General features: G+C 45.5%; 1 protein-coding gene across 8 annotated transcripts in view; it reads right to left on the bottom strand.

The window, feature by feature from the left end:
- Nucleotides 1-22,242, bottom strand: part of Rbm47 (RNA binding motif protein 47) — a 131,863-nt gene that overhangs the window by 52,495 nt on the left and 57,126 nt on the right. For 2 of the 8 annotated variants that reach the window (XM_021162454.2, XM_021162449.2), the window contains exon 1: nucleotides 8,448-8,526. The exons of the other annotated variants lie outside the window; for them this stretch is intronic. The gene's annotated coding sequence lies outside the window, so the exon portion shown is untranslated. Of the gene's footprint in view, nucleotides 1-8,447; nucleotides 8,527-22,242 lie in introns of those variants that run through there. 8 annotated transcript variants of the gene reach the window in all.

Genomic DNA, 22,242 nt, shown 5'->3' on the forward strand with positions numbered 1-22,242 from the left:
AACCTGAGTCCTTTGTTAAGAGCAATCGGTGTTCTTTATCTCTCTAAACCCACTGATCACAATTTTTATATGACAGACTCAAAAATAGATCATTTTTGAATTGTCAACAGTAAATTCTTTACCAAAGACTCTGATTAGGAATGAGCAATGAGTGCTTATTTCTAAATGAAAACTGTGAAAATGAAAACAGTTCTCTAAAAATGATTTATGCTCAAAATAAGGGCTGCTGAGATGACTCAGCGGGTAAGAACACTGACTGCTCTTCTGAAGGTCCCGAGTTCAAATCCCAGCAACCACATGGTGGCTCACAACCACCCATAATGAGATCTGACACCCTCTTCTGGTGCGCCTGAAGTCAGCTATAGTGAACTTATGTATAATAATAAATAAATCTTAAAAAAAAAAACAAATAAAATAAAATTTCCTCCCTTCCCCCTGTCTTTCTCTCTTGTCTGTTTTCTTGAGGCAGAGTGTCACTTTTTAGCCCAAGCTAGCCTTGATCTTATAGTAACCGCTTCTGTATCCCAAGTGCTAGGATTAGAGGCATGAAGCCAAAGCCTGGCTAAACCTCTATTTTTAAACAATACTGCACTTCTGGGTGTGGTGACACACACCTTTATTTCCAACACTCAGGAGGCAGAAGCAGGTGGATCTGTGAGTTGGAGGCTAGCCTGAGCTACATACATAGTGAGACCCCGTCTAAAGGGAAGAGGGTGAGAAAAATATGTCCCACTACCATTCATAAGCCAGCATCTCCAAATATCTAATTTCTCTAATAAAAATACACTTTCCAAATCTGTTTCCTACTTAAAACAAGACAAATCTCTTTATTTTTTCCTATGGCACAAACAAGAGTGCTCCTGAGAAGTGTAGCCAGCACACCAGCTCAGAGAACAGGCAAGAATGGAATAGAGGGTTCTCTAAATCACACGGAGGTCCAGGTGAGTCGGGTCTCTCACCCAGGTATGTGTTCCTTCAACAGCATCCACTCCCTGCCCGTTTCTACCTTCAGATTCTTATGCATCACAAACAGTCCTTACCACTCAAGAAGTGGGATGCTAGTCCCGAGAGGACATCCTTGGGCCTGCTGTCTTCGTGAGGGGCTATTTATTGCTTTCTCAGACTAATGTATCAAATAGCAGCAGAAAATTTAGTCAAGCTGCTCTAATTTTCTTAACAAATGATGAAAGATAAACAACTCCATAACCCTAACACTTGGGAGGCTAAGGATTGTGAGTTTGAAGCCATCCTGGGCTATATCTGTAAGTTAGTTCTTGAGTTACAGATTGAGGGAGATTCCGTATTAAACAACGAAACCATGAACAAGCAGGTGTTTCCTATGTTCTTACAGTAAAAAGTCATTGCTGGAGAAGCAGAATGAGATCTTTGTTTGGTTTCTTCCAGAGTTTGCATACGCAGTGAGCGGACACAGAGAGGACAGTCGTTTAAACAATGATCGATTTAAACCCATTGGGGTTTCACAATCCTTAAAGGAGGGGAAGTTGCACGGGACACGGCTCAGTCTCTTGAACTCATCAGTAGGTAGGAGTCCAGGTTCATTTGTGGTACAAAGTTCCGTCTAGGAATCCTGCTGGAAAGGAAGGCCAGCAGAAATAGGCCAGTGCGCTCCAGCAGCGTGCCAGACTCTGACACACCAAACAGTGCCTCAGCAATGATGCTCAAAACCCACCTGGGGTTGGCATACCTAGCGGCAAACACGCAGGCCACTGTGCTAGCAGGGAAAGGGCCCCACTGCTAAATAGCTCTTTCAATATGAAACCCAGACTAGGGACGCAGGAGGCCAACCTTGGGACAATGGCTGTTAGTCCCTATGGACATCCAAGGTATCTGTCTGGTTGCCTGAAAGCTTGGAAAGCATTCTGGGCACCCCTTGATTTGGGTACCCCTTGATTTCACTTCTCCCATTCTCCCAGGCAGGAGAACAACGGCCCACAGAGCCAAGTCAGTAACAATCTGGATGCGCCTCTGCAATTTCCTTCGCCAAGAATACTGAGAGCAAAAGAACTCTTCTTGGCAATCAGGTGTGGTAGTCTACACCTGCAATGCCAGCTTTCAGAGGAAGCAGAAAAAGGTGGGATTGTCACAAGTTCAAGGTCAGCCTCAATTACATAGCAGCTTCTAGGTAGCCAGAGATACGTAGCAAAAGCTTGTCTCAGAATAACAAAACAAGGGGCCGGAGAGAGGAGCATTGGCCGCTGGCTCTTAGGGCTCTTACAGAGTGTGTATTCAGCATCTCTACTGCAGTTCACAACAGTCTGTCACTTCAGTTCCAGAGACTCTGATGGCCTCTCTCTGGCCTTCTTGGGTACCAAGCATAAACGTAGTGTACAGACATTCATACAGGCAAAACAATCATGCCTATGAATAAATAAATCTTTAAAACAAAACAAGGCGTGACAGGTCTGTAAAATGCTGCTGAGCTTCTGTGAGCTTGTGTTCACCTCCTGCACCCAGGTTCAAGGTGGAGTAGATTTGTAATCCTTCCGCTGGAGAAATAGAGACAGGAGGATTCCCGGGGCTCATAGCTGTACAAAGCCTAGCACTTTCGGCAAAGACCCAGAAGCCCTGCATAGTGGTTTGAAACGCGCCGGTAGGTTCCTGTGTTGGAACACTCACTTCCTAGTTGGCAGCCCTGCCCCAAGAAGACTGTGAAACTTTAAAGAGGAAGTGTGTCACTATGGGGTGGGCTTTGAGGTTGGCCCCCAGATTGTCCCTCTGATTTGTTTATGAGTGTTTCGCCTGGATATGTAGGCATACCATGAGAGCACCTAGTGTCTGTAGAGACTGGAAAGGGTGCCGGATCCCCCGGAACTGGGGCTGTACACACTTAACTGCCTTATGGTGCAAAGTCCCCTGCAAGAACAGTACGTGCTCTTAAGTACTCTTCAGCCTGGCTTTGAGGTTTTATAGCCGGGCCCCACTTCCTGTCCTTTTCCTCGGCTTCCTGTATGAGGCAGCTTCCTGCTTCTGCCGCCATAGCTGCCTGTTGTCATACCTTCTCCACACAGGCACATGCGCGCGCGTGCGCGCGCACACACACACACACACACACACACACACACACCCCTCTGTGTGCTTGAGAGTCATCTGACCAATTTTCTGCCCAAGGAGCTACCTCTTTTTCAGGATTCCCCCCAAAGAGGTCCCTACTAAGCCTACCAAGCAGGCCCACTGACCTCCTAGCCCCTAACCCTGGTTTTCTTTCGGCTCTGAAAGTTAAAGGCTACGTTAAAAATCGAATCTAACCCACATCTATGTCTAGTTACAAAGACAACATCTATTCATCAGGGGGCATGGTGGGGATAAGTCAAGACTTAGGAGGAAAAGAAATTGTTTATGGCCCCCTGCATTGAGCTCCACTGTGATGAAGATGGGGGAAAGGCAGGGCTTTCTTCAGACCTGTGGCAGGCGGCTGACAGGGTGATCAAGGCAAGTATAAGGCTTTATGCAAATCATCCGACTGCTCCGTGCCTTGGCTTCCCTTCTGTGAAAAGGGTGAAGGATTCCGAGCTAGCAGAGTTGTATGGGGACTGGGGGTGAACCCCTAATGTACTTGGTGCAATGTCTTACACATGGAAGGCACACCATGAAGCCTGTGTTCTGAGAGGCCCCCGTAGACCAAAGGTAATGCTGACACAGGTCACCACACACTGTGCGGGTGGCAGGAGTGGGGCCAGAGAGAGAAGAGCTGGGTCCATGGAGGCGGAAAGTCCACACGTCAGCTCTTCTCCTAGCCAGAGAGGTGATCATATCATTTATTTCAACGTTCTCATTTAATATCGCAAGACTAAAGCTAATGGTAGACATGGAGTTTATTTGAGAAAGGATTTTTTTAAAGATGCGTTGAATTATAAATTGTGTTTACAGGTGTGTTGGGGGTGTGGGGGCTGCACCAGTGTCAAGGTGCCTACGGAGGCCAGAAGAGGATGCCCTGGATCTGGCGCTACAGGTTGTGGTAAGCACCCATGAAAGGGTACCAACTAAACTCGAGTCCTTTAAAAGAACCACTGACCAATCTCTCCAGGCCAAGAAAGTGTGTGTGGGGGGTTCTTTTTTTTTTTTTTTTAAACTGTACAAATACAAGATGTTGCCCCTGTGGTTGTCCATAAAGTTAAAGAAGATTTATTCAAGGCAAGCTGGTGATTTTTTAAAGTAGTGTCCCGTGAAAGGCTCTCTACCAGTAGTGGGGAAAACGAACCCTGATTGCACAGAAAGCCGGAACCCTTGCTCTTTCTAGAAGCGACGTGAGATATTTAGTTGAGACACTCTCAGGGTAGTTTCACGGATGCCACTGGGAAGAGAGTGGCCCACTCAGCCATCGGGCCTCTCTGACAAGATCACACACACAGCTCCATCACACATCAAGGCCAAGTTTAGAACAGAGTCCCTCTCATTCACAGCTAGGAGGAAGTACCGTGAAGGCACACGCTGTCTTTTATTATTCCGAGAAAGGACCTCTGGACAAGACGTGCAGCTTTTTTCCCCAGAACGTCCCCTTCCTTGAACTCCTCTCCCCAAGGTGTCCCTTTGAGCCTGAGCCCCATTGTAAGGACTTCCTCTGGTTTCATTTAAAACAGGGACCTTTGACTCCCAGGAAATCAGTAACTCAGCCTTAATTCACTTAGCTCTCTTACGATGGTTACTCTTTATCCAAGCATACCAAAGCTTGAACTTAGGAAAAAACTTGAAGGCTGCTGAATACGGGGTTTAGAATCTATGTAATTAGTGCAGAAGAATCAGTTTCGCGCAAGGGCTGGTGACATGACTCAGTCAACCCTGATGAATCAAGTCCTTGGACCCCTGTGGAGGAAGAAGTGAACCTATTCAAGTTGCCCTCTGACCTTTACACACACAGGTGCTGGGGCATGTGTCTGCCCCCCCCCCTCGAAATAAATGAATACAGTAAAAAAAATCTTAAAGAAAAAAAATTATAAGTAAAACAAACAAGTGAGAGCCCAGAAAGTCTTATCTTCAAAACAAATGAATTACAAAAGAGCGAAAGCTCAAGCCAATGGCTGGCTTTCTAACAGAGGACCGCCTCTTCCCGGTACTCGGTAAGGCTGACTGGGGCTGGGATGTACAGCTCAGAAGTCGTCCCTTGCCAAGCACGAAGGAAGCCCTGATTCAACCGTTAACACTGAAACGAGTGAGGGAGAGACTCTTAGGAAATTGCGGTGGCAGAGCCCCAACAGCCTTCTCCAGAACAAGATTGCTCCCTAGTGTGGTAAATGCTTTTCACCTTGAGTCAGGCTCCACTGTAACCTTGCAAAGCTTCTCGGGCTGGGCTCCACATACAAGACAGCTGCAGTTGCTCCTGAGACAACTGCTTCCGTTAAATAAATGGCTCACGCAGAGTGCTTAGCAAACACACTCCCTGAAACAGGTCCTCCCTCTGCCCTCTCAGGTGATAACATTTCTATCCCACCCTTTATGAGGTCACCCAACTTTGTGAAGAGCTGACACACAGGGGCATGACTTTTTTAGCTCACGCTCATAGTTTTAACACCTGAAATATTTTTTTTTTAAAATGTGGTCTATTCTTACAAAGCAAAACTAGGCAGCAAAGGAGCTAATTAGAGCCTGGGCAAATATCACAGATATAAGCGTCATGAGAGTAACACCAGAAGTGCATAGACTGCAAGACTCCGTATTTATTAAGATCCATGCCAGCCAGAGCTGGACTACGATGACAGATAATTGTTAATGCAGGACTGGGGGGAGGAAGCACAAGAAGTAATGTTGAAGGACTGAAAGACGAAACCAGGCAAAGGGCAAACACCTGGAGTCCCCGCATTGGGGACTGAGGAAGACTGCCACAGGTTCAAAGCCAGCCTGTGCACGCAGTGAGACCCTCCCTCAAAACAAAGCCATAAAAAGAACTGAGAGATGAGAACACATCCCAGAATGAGCTTTTAATAAACAGTTAAAGGATGGGTGGATGGACAGATGGATAGATAGATGGATGGATAGGTCTGACAACCAGAAATGTTAGTGAACGCTAACAGACAATATTAAGTGGTGAGGGTTTAATGATGTTCTGATCTACAGATATAGCAACACACCACTGGGTGCCATGTTCCCTTAGCAGAATAACTGTAGGTTTTCCCCTAGTGACCTTGACCTATCTAGTCTCAGGTTCTTAACTACTTTTCCAGTGTGTGGTATGGGTTCCATCTCCTGGGGTGGGACTAAATACAATCAAAAGGTGGTTGGTTACTCATTCCTACAATCCCAGTACTTGGGAAGCTTAGGAGGGAGGCTCAATGGAGTTGGAAGTGAGCCTAGGCTGCCCAGTAATTTCTAGGCCAACTGGAGCTTTGGTGCAATAACCTCGTTCAAAACAAACAAACTGATGGGTGTGGTATCACACACCTTTAATCCCATTATTTCGGAGGCAGAGGCAGGTGGTTCTCCGTGAGTTCGGGGCCAGTCTAATCTATATAGTAAACTCCAGGCCAGCCATAGATATATACAGCGAGATAACACTTTAAAAAGAAAGGGAGAAGCCCTGCTTGGAGGCACATACCTACAATTCTAGCATTCCAGAGGCTGAGGTAGGAGTTCAAGGTCAGCCTCAGCTACAGAGACTGTCTCAAAAGAACAAAACAAAACAAAACAAAGAAAAATCCAAACACTACCAATCTTTTGTAGAGAGGGCAGCTACTCAGAGCCAACTTGACATAAAAGCATTCTCACCCCATTTAATAAAAGCAAAAATTGTCAATCAACAAACTGTGGTAAAACAGTAAACACCCCTAATGGGGTGTAAAATTACCTCTGGTGATCTTATACCCACACATCTGGGGGATAGAGATCTAGAGAAATTGAAAGGAAGCCATGAAACAGGACCTCAAAGTCTCTAGGCACAGAAGGCCCCTTTCCCAGAGCCTTTCTGCTCCCCCATCACATTTCACATTTGACTAATATTAACTACATCCTTCAGAGAGTCTGGTGTGAGCACACAGAGTCCTCTCTGACCCAAGGTCTCTATTTTGGACTTAGAGGGAACTTCAGATGGCCTAACTGCACGTGTTGTGCAATCCTGTGCACCTTTGTGACAGGCCAATGTTTTGAAAAAAAAAACAAAAAACAAAAAAAACAGGGTTTCTCTGTATAGCCTCGGTTGTCCTGGAACTTGCTCTGTATAGACCAGACTGGCCTTGAACTCGGAGGACGGCCCACACAGGCAGTAAGGGCACGCACCTCCATTCCTAGCTAGTTCTGAAATCTTAAGGGGATAAAAAATATCAATTCACTTTTTGAAAATGACATAACTTCTCAGTGGTCAAAGCAGTTAAAGGACTGGCTATTCAGCTTCATTTACCACACAATATCAATAGGCCATCCTTGCCTCAGACTAGGTCTACCACTGCACAGTTGTTAGATGGAGTCCTAGCCGCCCAGACACAGAAGCCAAGCCGGAAGCTTCAGGAGGGAGGAAGTTTCCTCCAACTATGAAGCAGTCGTCTCTGCTAGCCCCTTTACAGGGACTAGAAATGTTCCAAGCCGCAGAAACGGACGCAGATCCCACCTGGCCGGACCAGCGGCATTCTCAACTATTAATACCAACCTCACGCTTCTGTCTACCATCACAAAAGGGCCAAAGACTCCATAAGCTTGCAGTACTTTATCCATTGTACTGTGACACCATTGTCATTGGCACCCACTTTCTGGAGCTTAGACTTTTTATTTTTATTTTTTTAGGATTTCTGATTTCCTGTTTGGATTTTAGCCATAACTATAGGTATCTCTGACCAGCATAATCACCATGACAACTGACAACTGATCAAAAATAAATACAGGTTCCCTCTTGATCACATGAGCTCAAATTTTCTATTTAGGGGTGGGGGGAGGCAAATACTCAGCATGTTAACCCAGAAATCTCCCAAGGTCATTGCCAGCAATACAAAGAGACTCTAAAATTGCTGTGCCTAAAAGTTTAGATCTGAAGATTAAAAACCTGCTTTCACGATGACCTTTTAATTTGTACTTATCTTGTCTAAACTTAAAGCAAGAGGGACGGGGGCGGGGAGGAGAAAAATTTTCAAGAAATCAGAGCCACCTTTTAGCAAAAGCTTTCAGTTGAATGAGTCACCAGGTACAAGGCACAAGGTGACACTTGGTTGGTCTCACAGAATCCGCAGGCCTGGCTCCTTGCTAAAGTCCACACACACAGCAAAGGGTCGGGCCACCTCTCATGCCTCTATCCATGACAGGCTCAAGCTCTCTAGTACAACCGACAACAGCGGAGGCTTACAAGTCAGCAGGGACCGGGAAACTAAGATTTACCAAGAAATCCTTTCTGCCGGCTCACCCCACATATTTCCCCGGTCACCGTCCCCACCCCTATAGGAGAAGGGGCGCCCAAGGCCTATGCAATCCACAGTTTTTAAAAATTAATAAATACCAAAGTATGAAACCAGTACCTGCCAAACACCTGGTGCTCACTCTCCCCTGCCGTCCTCGCCTCCCACGCTCTGGCAGCGGAATGCCCTTCAAAACCATGGCTCAGTGCTTTTGGTAAATGTTTTACGAGACACTGAACAGCCTTTCGACCCACCCTCAGAGCAAACACCATTGAGAGAACACAGTATAATGGTAGCAAAGCGATCCTGCGATGTACAATAATGTCACTGAACAAGCGAGTTTCCACACTTCCCTTTAAGAAAGGGAAACAAACCCAGATCTGAAGGGTTGGGAGTGAGTGGGCAAAGCTGCTGGAGGCAGAACTTAACACTAGAGGCCTTAGAGGGTTATTTTTTTTTCTGTTTTGTTTTAAAGGTGGCCTTACGATCACCTTGTTCTAATCCCCAAGCAAGTCTTGACTTGTCGGAGACTGAAAAGGTGTCTAAATTAAGAGTTAATAAAGGGAGGTGAAGGGTAGAATTCCCCGGCACACCTGCAGACACAGTAGCACCCATGCCTTTACGGGGGCACTTATTTCAGTCATTGTGGAGACCGTGCTTGGAAGAGGGTAGCTTCCGAGCTAACAGGACGCACTCCCCATTTTTTCCATAGCCCCCAAGTTAGCCACAGTTAAACAGCAACTTGCTGTGAACCAGAAGTTTGGCATTCCATTCGGGTTAACAATTATAACCGAAGGACAACAGAAACTCGCTGGCACCGAGGGAATCAGCACCCACAGCGTGTCAGGTGCTTCTTAGAAGCAGGGTTTAACCAAACAGAGGAGGAACCCAGAGGTCCTTAGGCAGCCCGAACCAGAGAACCTCTGTCCCAAGCCCATGCAGAGACAACAGGCACGTACCTGCTCGTGGCGCTCTGAGTAGGACGAGGAAGATGAGTATTTTGCTAACTACAAGCCTAAAAGAAGAGCAAACCTGTCTAGAGAAGCAAGTTTGCTTTGGCAGACAAGGTTAGGCAAATAAAAACACCCCCCACCTCTGTTTTTGTCCCCCACCCCCACCTCCGTCCAGGAGAGTACTCAGAATTCTGCACTTTGTACTTTTAAGTAGAAGTGTGGAGAATTGGAGGACCCGGAGCCTGGCTTTTCTATACTGTCTGTGTGACCTTGGGCTACTATCTCCACGTTACTGAGATTGTTTCCAGATGTATATCAAACAAACAAACAAAAACAACCACCTGGAGCCAGGGAGGGTATCTCAATGGGGGCAATTGTCTAATCAAGGACTTCTTTAGATCTTCAAATCAGGAGCTGAAATGCTGTAACAGCTGTCTCCTCACATCTTATGAGTATGAACCCCTTAGTATTCCATGTCGTCCAGTTACAGAGACATCGTTTCAGCAATGAGTTTCCCTTCTCTGGGGTTGGAATGACTAATCAGTTTTGGGTGGGTTTCACAAATGACCCTTTATCTGACTGCTCAGAGGCCTGGCGACAGGGCCGGCCAGCCGGGGCAGTCTCCCCTAGCTTACACAACAGTCAGTGCACACTGCCCTCTAACACAATTAGCTAACCAGACCTGTACAACCACTCCAGCCCGGCCTCTCTGGTCGATCCCTCTGTCCTCCTTCCCTATTTCACTATCCTAACATGGATTCTTCAGCCCAGGCAGGCCTTGAACTTGTGATCTCTGCACCGCAGCCTCCTGCTGTGATGTTCCTCCCTCGTCTTTTTCCCTTCCTGGTCAATCTTCTCGGCTCTCTATTCCTCAGGCTGGGCTGCCAACCTCAGTCTCCCACTTTCACTGGTCTTGTACGACCCTTCTCCTGGACATTCACTCTTCAGGCACCCCAGTGAAATCAAATGTGCAAAAAGGTCAAACCCCACAACGTGGGGGATGTTTTCCCCTTTCCAGGGGTCTTTTCTACATATTCCTCTCTAGGGTACCCCTTTCCACTTTGGTGTTCGTGGATTCTAGCAGAACATCTACCATTGCACCCCTAGAATGGAGCCAGCCCCAGGTCTGACTGTGTGGGAATATACTTGAATTTCTGGTGGTGTTTGTCGTGTTTCTTTTTTAATAGGGTCTTAGGCTATAACCCACACTGGCCTAATTATATGCACTCAGTCGTATGGACAGCTCAGATTAACTCAAGTTCTCAGCAATACTCCTGCCTCAGCCGCCCAAGCCTGGTGACTGTACTCTGTTACAATCGAATTTTGAAGGGTAACATGTGAAAATGGCTAAATACAAAGAAAAGAATGCTCGGTTGATTAAATCCTAGTATACAAAAGGCCACACTTGACGAGGATGTTTCATTTCATTTATGATCTTAGAAACATATTAATGTCAGAAGTAAACTGTGAAGAGATGATAGCAAATGAAATAATAAGCAATCAAGCCAGGTTCAGGAGCCTGAGTAGGAGGATCGTTGCCAAGGTTGGGTCTAGCCTGGGTTCTAGAGACTTGTCTCAAAACCCAAAACCATGCAAATACCCAAAGCTAGGGAAAGTGGTTTATGTCTGTAATCCCAGCACTCGGAAAGCTGAGCCAGGAGGAATGCTGGGAGCTAAACCAGACTGAGACACATAGTGTGACTCTGTGTCAAAGAAACCAAGACCAAAACCAAGCTTCATCTTATGGGTGATTTCCGCCCATGTGTCACAGGCACTTGCGCCTGCAGTGCCTGGGATGACCAGAGAGGGTGCCCGACACCCTAGAATTGGATGATTATGAGCAGTCATGTGGGTTCCAGGGATCAAATCCAGGTCCCATGGGAACGAAAGCAAGTGTTCTTAAGCACAGAACCATTTCCCAACCTCTACAAATTATTTTTTAAGACACAGTCTTATGGTGGAGAGATGGCTCAGGAGGTTAAAGGCGCTTGCCGCCAAGCATGACCTGAGTTTAATCTTCATGACTCAAACAGTGACAGGGGAGAGCAGACTCCCAAGTGTTCTCATCTCCACACATGTGCTGTGACACATACACGCAAACAGGCATGTGCATAAACAAACCTGCAATACTAATTAATATGCCATTAAAAAGAAAAACATCGGGGGCTGGAGAGATGGCTCAACAGTTAACAGCACTGACTGCTCTTCCAAAGGTCCTGATTTCAATTCCCAGCAACCACATGGTGGCTCACAACTATCTGTAACGGGATCTGATGCCCTCTTCTGGTGTGTCTGAAGACAGAGACAGTGTACTCATATACACAAAATAAATAATTTTAAAAATAAAAATAAAAAATAAAAAAGACATAACATTGCTGTGTAACCGTCTCCGTCTTGCTGCGACAGCATCTCGAGTGCTGGGCTTTGCCCCCACAACCAGCTCCAAGCATCATTTATTAATTGTCTACAGTTATGGGAAGACAGTAGAGAGGCAACACAGGGCACACCACTGTATTGTTGGCAGTGCTGAGAATCATGTCTCCGTCTGAGCACTTGATTCCTGAGTCCCCTTGCATCCTATGTACACCGTAGCCTTTCTCCCTCATGGCATGCCTAGTGCTTAGACGGAGCTCCACCTTCTCTACTTTTGGCTCCTCTATTATCAGAACCCATTCCGTTCTTCATTCCTCTCTTCTCTCCCCCTATGACACTTTTCTTATTCACTGGAAGATCATTTGTACTACCCAAAACCTATTGAAAAACTACCATGGGGGCCAACCAAACAATACAGATTCCCCCATTCCTATTCCCCTCCCCTCACTGTGCTTACAAACTTGATATTGAAGCTCTGGACACTCTCTGCAGAGAAATCTAGATTCTACCTAGTACTTGGCATGCTACGATTTAAATATGCTGTCTCATGCTGGTCACAGATTGACCTGTCTCCGAGGAAGGTCACTGATTTCTGGACAGTCCATGTTTTCTTTGGTTGGCTCTTTGATTTGTTGATGTAGGGTCCCACTCTGTATCCCTAGCTTCCCATCTTCCCATATCAAACCCCACCTCAATTTCTAATAATTCCAGGTCAAGGTTTTGCTCCGTGGTTCTTGGTATTAGAATACATTGGGGGCCTTGGTTGGTTTTGGTTTTGATTCTTGTTTTGTTTTTTTAAAGACATGGCCTCGATACGCAGACCCGGCTGGCCTTAGAGGCCCTTGTTCCTCTACTTCTGAAGAGCTCTCCCTGGAAATTTCAACTACAGAATTCCAAAGGGCAGAATATTGGATATTGAGAGATCGCTGCTCACTTCTAAGACACCTCTGGTGGCCTAGATCTGCGCGGAATATATGTGACCCTTGTGTATATATGGCCTGTATAAGACTCTCAGATTTTTGAAAGTAGGTTTGAGCTCTGAAACTTGAGGGCACAGAAAAGAAAGGAGAGGAGGGTGGGACGTAATGTGGAAGGTCGTTCCCACTCCTTTAAATCTCAAAAGAGGGCTTCAAGAGGTCTGGCGCACTCGACTTTGGAAACCGCCCATCACCCATGCTGGCCTCAGCCTACACCCTAAGGATGTCCCAGTAGCTTTTGATGTTTTCCCAAATTATCCAGAAAATGGGAAGCTACGATGGGAGAACGGACACACTATGAATCTGCACCATCTGGAGCTGGCTTCTACTGGAACGTAAGTCACTAGACCCACAGTTCTCAAAGTGAGGTTCCAGGAACCCTTGGAGCTCACGCTGTTTTGGGTACCTAGTTGTCACAGCTGTCTCAGGGGGAATCACTTGTGTGACAGAGCTGCACCAGGGACTTGCCACTTCCCTCCTAGAAAGCCATTTGTACAAGAGAGAATCAACAACAGCTCCTCAGCTTTGGGCTTCTGGCAGATGCTTTCTAGCAAATGAAAGAAGTATTCCTGTCACTTCAAAGGCCACAGCTGTTTCTAATTCTAGCTGTCAGAGTAAAGTTAAAATTGTGGAGAACTTGCATCTGCTAACACGGACTTGACAGCTTGCCAATAATTAAAGACTGCTTTAGGAATATCAGTTGTGACAGTAACAAATTTCAATGCGTACCGTATAACAAAACATATGCCAATGTTTTAGAAATAACTGAACCAATATTCTCCAAATGGCCGTGATGACTTAGCATCGTCCTATGGGAGTTCAACCTAGTCCAAGAACTTCAATGTAACCAAGCATAAAATTTTCCTTGATGTGTTTAGAAATGCCCTAATTTAACTAAGCTTTAGGAAACTATCCCTTTCAGGCTGGGAATGTAGGTCAACGGTAGGGCACTTGTCCAGAATAGGAAGATCTCTGGATTTGAGTCCTAGGAACAAATACACACAGACACAGACAGACACACACAGACACACACACAAAACTGCTCCTTATAGAATTTGAATAAGAAGGCTTGGGGACACAGGGTGGTGTGTGTGTGTGTGTGTGTGTGTGTGTGTGTGTGTGTGTGTGGCTAAAATGCAAGCACAAGGATCTGAATTTGGATCCCCAGACCCTATGCACAAGCCAAGCATGGCCTGTGCCACCCCAGTGCTGGGGGATGGGCAGTTAGATCCAGAGCCTCCCTGGATAGCCAGTAGAGCAGACGTATTGAGTCCCAGAATGAGTAGTGAGAGACCCGGTATAAGGTACTAAGTGATTGATGAAAAAACATCCCCCAAGATCAACCTCTGACCCCCACATGTATCTACATCTACAAACTCACACATACTACACACAGACACACATGCACGCAGACACCCACATACATCCCTGGACACACATACACAGAGAGACAGACACCCTCATATACAGAGAGACATATACAGACAGAGAGACAGAGAGACAGAGAGACAGACAGACAGACACACACACACACACACACACACACACACACACCTCAAAACAGATGCTCCTAAGCAAGATCTACAATTCCAACTACTCAGGAGAGTCAGAAGATGACGAATTTAGGGCCAACCTGAGCTACAGTTGACCTCAAAGCCAGCAACTCAGTGAGAGTGATTTCCTCTCTCAAGTTAAAAGAGGGGGCTGGAGAGATGGTTCCGGGTTTAAGAGCACACAATGCTCTTCAGGGGGACCAAAGTTTGGTTCCCGAGACACTGTAACTCCAGCTCCAGGGAATCTAAGGTCCTCTTCCAGCCTCTAAAGGCACCCGCACTCACGGGAAAGTATGCGATCAGTCCAAAGACACAGAAACATGCAAATAAAAATGAGTCTTCTAAAAAGAAAAAGGAAAACTAAACCGTGTTACATGAGGGCTCGAGCTGCGGCTCGGTGGCTGAGTATCTATCTGCCTAGTGCTGAGTCATAACAGCAAAAACGGAACAAAATCTTCACAGACTTCTGAAAAGTCTGAACTATACAGCAAGACACCATCTCAAACACAAACAAAAATAAAAGCATGTTCAGTTCTCATGGTTTTAAACAACATGGTATTAACAGATTTAGCAAATAAAAAAGATAATCTTAGTATATTCTGTGTAATATTTGGGACATGATAATACTAAAAAAAACTTTTTTTAAACAACTTTTTTAAAAATTATTTTATGTATGAGTACACTGTTACTATCTTCAGACACACCAGAAGAGGGCATCCGATCCCATCACAGATGTCCATAAGCCACCATGGGAATTGAACTCAGGACCTCTGGAAGAGCAGTCAGTGCTCTTAACCACTGAACCATTTCTCCAGCCCCCTAAAAAATTTCTAACTTCATGAGCTTCCTAAGAAACTGGGCATCCTATTACACTTTATCTGCTTTTAACATGTGCAAGACAAAAACACTGAGAAATGCCAACTTAAACTATGCTTCTCACAACTGTGCTAAACACTAATACCTTGTTTTCCCCCAGGCAGGGTTTCTTGTAGTCCAGGATGGTCTAGAACTTGCTACTTAGCCAAGGATGACCCTGAAGTACTGATCCTCCTGCCTCTACCTTCCAAGTGCTGGGATTAGAGATGTGAATTTCTTCTTTTATTCCTTTTTTTATATAATATTTTTATTTTTTATTTTTTTTGGTTTTTTTTGAGACAGGGTTTCTCTGTATAGCCCTGGCTCTCCTGGAACTCACTCTGTAGACCAGGCTGGCCTCGAACTCAGAAATCTGCCTGCCTCTGCCTCCCAAGTGCTGGTGCTGGATGCGCCACCACCGCCCGACAATATTTTTATTTTTAAGATAATTTAATTATATCATTTCTCCCCTCCCCTTTTCTCCCTCCAAACCCTCCTGTGCAACACTCCCCAGCCCCCCCCAACACACACACAAAAAAACTTTATATATAATACACACACACACACAGGTTCACATGTACAGAGTCTCAGGGCTGACCATTTGCTATACTCCTTTTTATTTACTTATTATTTATTTTGGGTTGGGTTGGGTTTTGGGACGGGGCACAGCTTCACTCTGTAGACCAGGCTAGCCTGGAACTCCCTCTCCCTGCCTTAGCCTCCTGGGCATTGGGATTACAGAAATGACCCATGATACCTAGCAGTACATTCTAGACAAATGCCAGCCCCCAGACTCCTCTGTGGTGAGTCCAATTACAACTCTGAATTCCTCATCCAAATGAGAAAATGAAACCCCAAAGAAGCTGAGTGAAGCTGCGGACTGGTGAAGGAAGACTTGGAGCCCATTACCCATTTGGATGTCCAAATCTCAGCCTGTAGCGATTAGGCTTCTCCAGGTCTGTTGAATGATGCAGGTTCCCCCAAATGGTTGGTGTCTTAAATTTCAGTGAATCAACCTCTATCATTCACCTGCTGTCTCACAGCTGTGCTTTATGCTATGAGTAACAGTAAAACCCAAGTGCATGTGTGTGTGTGTCTGGGTGTGTCTGTGCGCATAACTAGCTACCCAAAGCTTCCACAAACATACTCCGAGCAGACTTTCCTAACTACTGCTTCCCTCTGTGTGATGTTTTGCTCTGAGCTGGGAGTCCCATGCAGGAAAGCCTTAAGACACTGCAGCTTCCTTGATGGGGAACCACTACGAGCCTAAGCTGAGACTAGTATCAGCCTTGGGGGTGAGTTGGGAATTTTTCCAAATTGGTACAGGCAAACCAAAGCAAGCAGGAGCATTGTTATAAACCAAAGTCCTGTTTCCACCTCAGCATGGCCCTGCCCCCTGGGTATACTTAATAAGCTTGGAGTCCATAACAAACAAATTAGGGAAAGGCTTGTTTTTTTTTTTTTTTTTCTGTCTGTTTTTTTGTTTTTTAATGATCCAGTAAGAGGAGAAAGATATGCATGCTATTGTTACATGATCAGCAAAATCCAAAAAATAGATTGACCAACAGCTAAGAAGAGAGGGCTACCTCCCATTACCAGTCACCATAACATTATACAGAAAACAGCAGCCAGGGAGAGAAACCCCCTTTTTCACTTGGGAAAGATTTCTTTTAGCAAACGCAAGTCAACCTTTTTTTCTTTTCTTTTTTTTTCAGGCTTGTTCTATGCATATGAGCATTTTGCCTACATGTAGGTATGGTACCTAAGGAGGTCAGAAAAAGATGTCAGATCTTCTAGAACTGAAGTGGTTGTGAACTACCTACCATGTGGGTGCTGGGACCCGAACCCGGGTCCTCTACAAGTGCAACAGGCTCTTAAGTACTGAGTACTGTCTGGCCCCTCCATTCCACCTGTCTTTCCTTCTTCCTTCTATCCTCCTCCTGTGTTTTCTTCCCTCCCTCCCTTCCTGTCTTTTTCTGTTTCTTCTCTCTCTCTCTCTCTCTCTCTCTCTCTCTCTCTCTCTCTCTCTCTCTCTCTCTCTCCCTCTCTCCCTCTCCCCCACCCCCCTCTTTGGCTTATCCTGACTGTGGAGTTTTATCAGAGGTACGGCAGGTCAGATTACGCTAACAGTAGTTGTGTACACAGAAAAAAGGTTATGGTGAGCAGAGGCCCAAACTGGAGTCTTCATGAAGAAGAACGTTTTAGATGGGGACACTTGGTACCACAGGAGAAAGCAGGTTTAGGGACAAAGCAGTTTGGGGACCGCCAAGGGCTCTGGACATCTGGCTTATTGGTACCACAGGGGACTCAAGGCACCAGAGAGAAGAAAAGTCCAAGTCATTAAGAGAAGCCGTCTGGGCCAGACTGGCAGTGCTGCTCCCTAAGTGCAGACCCTAGCTCAGGACGGCCCTGTGCCTCGCCTCCCCAGAGAGGCCCCTATCTGTTCGCTCAATACAGACCTTCCAGTGTTGAAAGGCTTGGGACAGATGGTGGCTTGCTACAACCACGGGCTATTTCTCATCTTTCTCCTTCAACGTGCCTTCAGAATCGATTCTTGGGGTTGCCAGAAACTGTGACTCATCAAATTCTCAAGCCAAGAGCACAAGGACAGCCTCTGGCCTCACTTTGCAGACCCAGCCTGCTTCCCAGTCTTCACATACAGAGGTGGCAGGTCCCCGTGGTCCTGTTCTCACCAGCCAGGCTGGTTGCCTTCGTCTGCTGTCAGTATTGTCTAACTTACAGAGAACACAGAGCTTTAACTGTGTGCTAGCCTCACTGTCCTTAGGCCCCCCACCCCCAAATTAGACCTGTCCTGGAAAGTGGTCAGTATTAGTTTAGTGCAGTAGTGTGACAAGTTTGAGGCTAACCTGGGCTACATAATGAGTTCCAAGCTCCACATAATGAAACATTGTGTCAAAATTTGAACAACCACAATAGCAATAAGGGTAACAATGTAGTCCAAGTCATAGCAAATGCTTTCTCTGCTAAGAGGTAAATGGTAACTATTTTAGGGATTTGCAGGTCACCCAGTTTCTCTTACATAATTTTCTTCCTTTTCTCCCACCCCACCAAAAATATAACAGGCTGGGTTGATAGTTCAGTGGATGAAGGGTTTGCCACACACACAAAAGTTAGAACCTGAGTTCAAATCCTGATAACCTGGGTAAAGCTGGACACAGAAACACCCTTTAGAACCCCAGAACTCCTACAGTCATATGGGGCAGGGCAAAAGAGTTCCCAGAAGCTTGAGGGTCAGCTAACTACACACAACCAAACAAATCCTGTCTCAGAATAGAAGATAAAAACCATCACATGCTAACTCTATATGCACACCATGGCTCACACATGTGTGCATATGTGTACATAAGCATATACACACATTATATTATATATATGTGTGCATGTATATACGTATATGCATGTGTGTGTATATATCAACAACAAGTCAGGAGGCTATGAAGATATCTCAGTAGTTGAGAGTGTTTGATGGACAAGCATGAAGACCAGGGTTGTGCTGGTACTGTGTGGGCCAGAGACAGGGGGACCACTGGGACTTGCCGACTGACAGCCTAGTTAGATCCTGAGCTCCCGTTTCTGTCTCCAAAGAAGAAGGTGGAAAGTAAATGAGATGGGGCTGAACAACCTCCCATGGATCTCACTCACCCATGTACACAGGCGTGCAAAGATGTGTGTGCAAACACGCACACTGATAAATCAAATCACACACACACACTTCTATAGGCCAGAGGACTACCATCTACACTCACCATATATTGACATTTAGATACATCATCTTCCAGTTTTTTCCTCTTTCATGGCTACTGTAGCAATGTGAGTCTAAAACGATACATTGGGCTAGGAGGGTGATTACAGCATCAAAAGACCTAAGCTCAAAGCTTGGCTAGTCCATTGGGTCCTGGCCGGAGTTTCTTAATTTTAGAATCAATGAGGTGGTTTTAAAACCACCTTTGCTGGTCTACACAATGGTGTTAACCTCCCTCCTAAATTTAATCTAAGGTAAGATGGACTCTAGAGGATGTTTCCTCCCCCAAACCCAACTTAGGGTCAGCATAGATTTGTACAGGTTTTTGTGCAATTTTGTTGGGAAAGGGAGGAAGATATGCGGGTTTTTTTTTTTCAATTTATTTATTTTATTTATATGAGTACACTATAGCTGTCTTCAGTTACAGCATTGGACCCCATTACAGATGGTTGTGAGCCACCATGTGGTTGCTGGGAATTGAACTCAGGACCTCTGGAAGAGCCGTCAGTACTCTTAACCGCTAAGCCATCTCTCCAGCCTGAAGATATTGTTTTTTGAGACTGTCACAGAGACCCCAGGCTGGCCTCAAACTTACGGTGTGAACTAAGTTTGCCTGGACTCTAGCTATCTCATTTATATTTCAGGGTCTAGGCTCTGTCACATATAACACAGTTTGTTATTTCCACTGAATTCGAGGACACCTGTGGATTCTGGCTGGAAGGTCCAAAGGATGGATGCCCTTTCTGATGGTCCCTCAACCCTCCGAAGAGCAAGTGGCAGGAAAGTATACTCTCTGGTTTCCAGCTGCCCGAGGTATGTGCTTTGGGTATGTTCCTGGAATTCATTGTTGAAAAATGTTTTTTGAAGAGGACTTAAAACAGGGTTTCATAGAGCTCAGGCTGGTCTTGAAATCTTAAGTAGCCAAGGCTAACCATGAACTCCTGGTTCACCTGCCTCCACCCTCAGAGTATTGGAATCACAGATAGATGCCAGCAAACTGGTGTTTGTTTATTTTGTTTTGCTGAGATGTGGTCTCACCGCATAGCTCAGGCAGGCTTTGGATTCCTAGTCCTCCTGCCTCCAGATCCCCAGTACTGTCCTTACAGGCACGTGTCAGCATTGACCAGGTTCCTAACACTCTTGGTGGAATTATTATAAATATAGGATGACTCTAGCTAAGTGTAAGTAGAAGTATGTGCATCTATACGTATACAAACATTTCTATATACATGTATATATAAGTATATATCTTGTGCTAGCACATATTAAACGCTCAATGAATACTGGTTTCAGTCTCACCATCTCTGGGGTGCCTTCCAACTCCAATGCTTCAGGACTTGGACAGTTAATCACTTGGTGATGGTCTACCTATGTGGAGAGGAAAGGACTCAGCACCAACAGTGCTAGGTCTAAAGACTGCCTGGGTGGAAGAGCCATTCTCGCCAGGCACCTGAGGCCGACCCCTTACTCTTGGCTTCAGGAGTGCCTTGGATGCTTTGGTCTCTGATTCTCAACAATACCTTATCTCCTTATCTGTCTCTAAATCCTGAAGTTTGTCATTCTGGATGAAATCCATGTGGCCGTTTCCTTGCTGTCTTTTTTTTTTTTTTTTTTTTTTTAAGCATCTGATTCCAGCAGACACCATTGGGTATAGCTCAGGTGAGGGTCACACGTTCTGTTTGTCTGTCCTTGGTGTAGCAGCTACAAACACATCTGGGAGCAGTCTGTTTTTGATCAGCGTAATAAAGCCTTGCAGGAAGCCTTGACTTCAATGCACATCTACTGACTGGCTGGAAGACACACACAGTTCTTGGTAGTTTCAGGACTGACATTTGTGGTGGTGGGGCTTGAACCCAGAGCCTGGTATATTCTAGGCAACTTCTCCACCACTTAGTTAACATTTCAATGTCACCTACAAAGATGCCTAAAGGTTTCATGCGGACCTTACCGAATAACTCAGCCTCAGAACTTGGGAGTTGTTTCCTACTGTCCAAACCATTAAATGCCTTTTACAAAGCATGGAGCCACCACTGAGCTGCTATTCTGCCAAAGGACACACGTTGTTGGTGCCCAGTTCTCATTTTCCTTGTGCAGGGTTGGAGTAAACCTCTTCCTTGTAGTAGACAGACCTCCGTTATAGGACAACACCCACTTGTCTGCCACATTATTGGCTAAACCATGACTCATGTCTACCTTTCTACCTTTTTCGCTTTGAAAATGAGTTATCTCACTTTTGGAAGAAAGAGGTGGCCCGATGAACTATGGAAGCTAGGGCACTTTTGTGGATAACAATATATGATCTATATGCCCAGGCTGGTTTCGAACTCCATATGTAGCCAGGGATGACACTGGAGTTCTGATTCTCTTGCTTCCACCATTCAAGTGCTGGGATTATAGACAATGTACCATCACATCCAGTTCTAGGAGATGCTAGGGATGTGTCTTAGCTAGGGTTTTATTGCTGTGAAGAGACACCATGACCATGGCAATTCTTATAAAGGGCAACATTTAATTGGGTTGGCTTAGAGCTTTTGAGGGTCAGTTCATTATTGTCATGGCAGGAAGCATGGAGGTACACAGCAGACATGGTGTTAGAGAAGGAGCTGAGAGTTCTACATCTTGACCAGCAGGCAGCTGGAGACTATGGACCACAATGAGTGCAGCTTGAGCATAGGAGATGCAAAGCCTGCCCCCACAGTGACACACTTCCTCCAACAAGGCCACACCTCCTCCTAGTGCCACTCCCTATGGCCAAGCAGTCCAAGACCTGAGTCTTTGGGGGCCATTCCTATTCAAACCACCATAGGATGGAACCTAGGGCTTCATTTGTGCCAAGCAAGCACTTTGCCAATGGAGTTACATCCTTACCCAAAGAACTGTAGTATGAACATCATTAATTTTTTTATTTGGTGGAGTTGTTAATATTAATGTTGGTATTTCCTATTAACTGCAGTTTCATTCTTGGAATCTGCTGTAGAGACCTTGTTGTACTGGGATTTTTTTTTACCCTCATGCATAGTCCCTAGAATCTTTCCTATAGCGGCCCTGGGCAGGTTTCAGGTTGAACTCTGACCCTCTTCCTCACTTTCTATGTGCTAATGCTACACTGTATATAGTAAATATTACTAATGTGTATTTAGAAAACAACTATTTGGCCAGAGTGAGAGCTGGAGAGTTGGCTCAGCGGTTAAGAGCACTGACTGCTTTTCCAGAGGTCCTGAGTTCAAATCCCAGCAACCACATGATGGCTCCCAACCGTCTGTAATGCGATCAGATGCCCTCCTCTGGTGTGACTGAAAACAGCTACAGTGTACTTACATATAATAAATAAATTAATTAGAAGAAGAAGAAGAAGAAGAAGAAGAAGAAGAAGAAGAAGAAGAAGAAGAAGAAGCCGGGCAGTGGTGGCGCACGCCTTTAATCCCAGCACTTGGGAGGCAG

The sequence above is a fragment of the Mus caroli genome, chromosome 5 (assembly GCF_900094665.2).
Source record: "Mus caroli chromosome 5, CAROLI_EIJ_v1.1, whole genome shotgun sequence".
Classification (NCBI taxonomy): domain Eukaryota; kingdom Metazoa; phylum Chordata; class Mammalia; order Rodentia; family Muridae; genus Mus; species Mus caroli.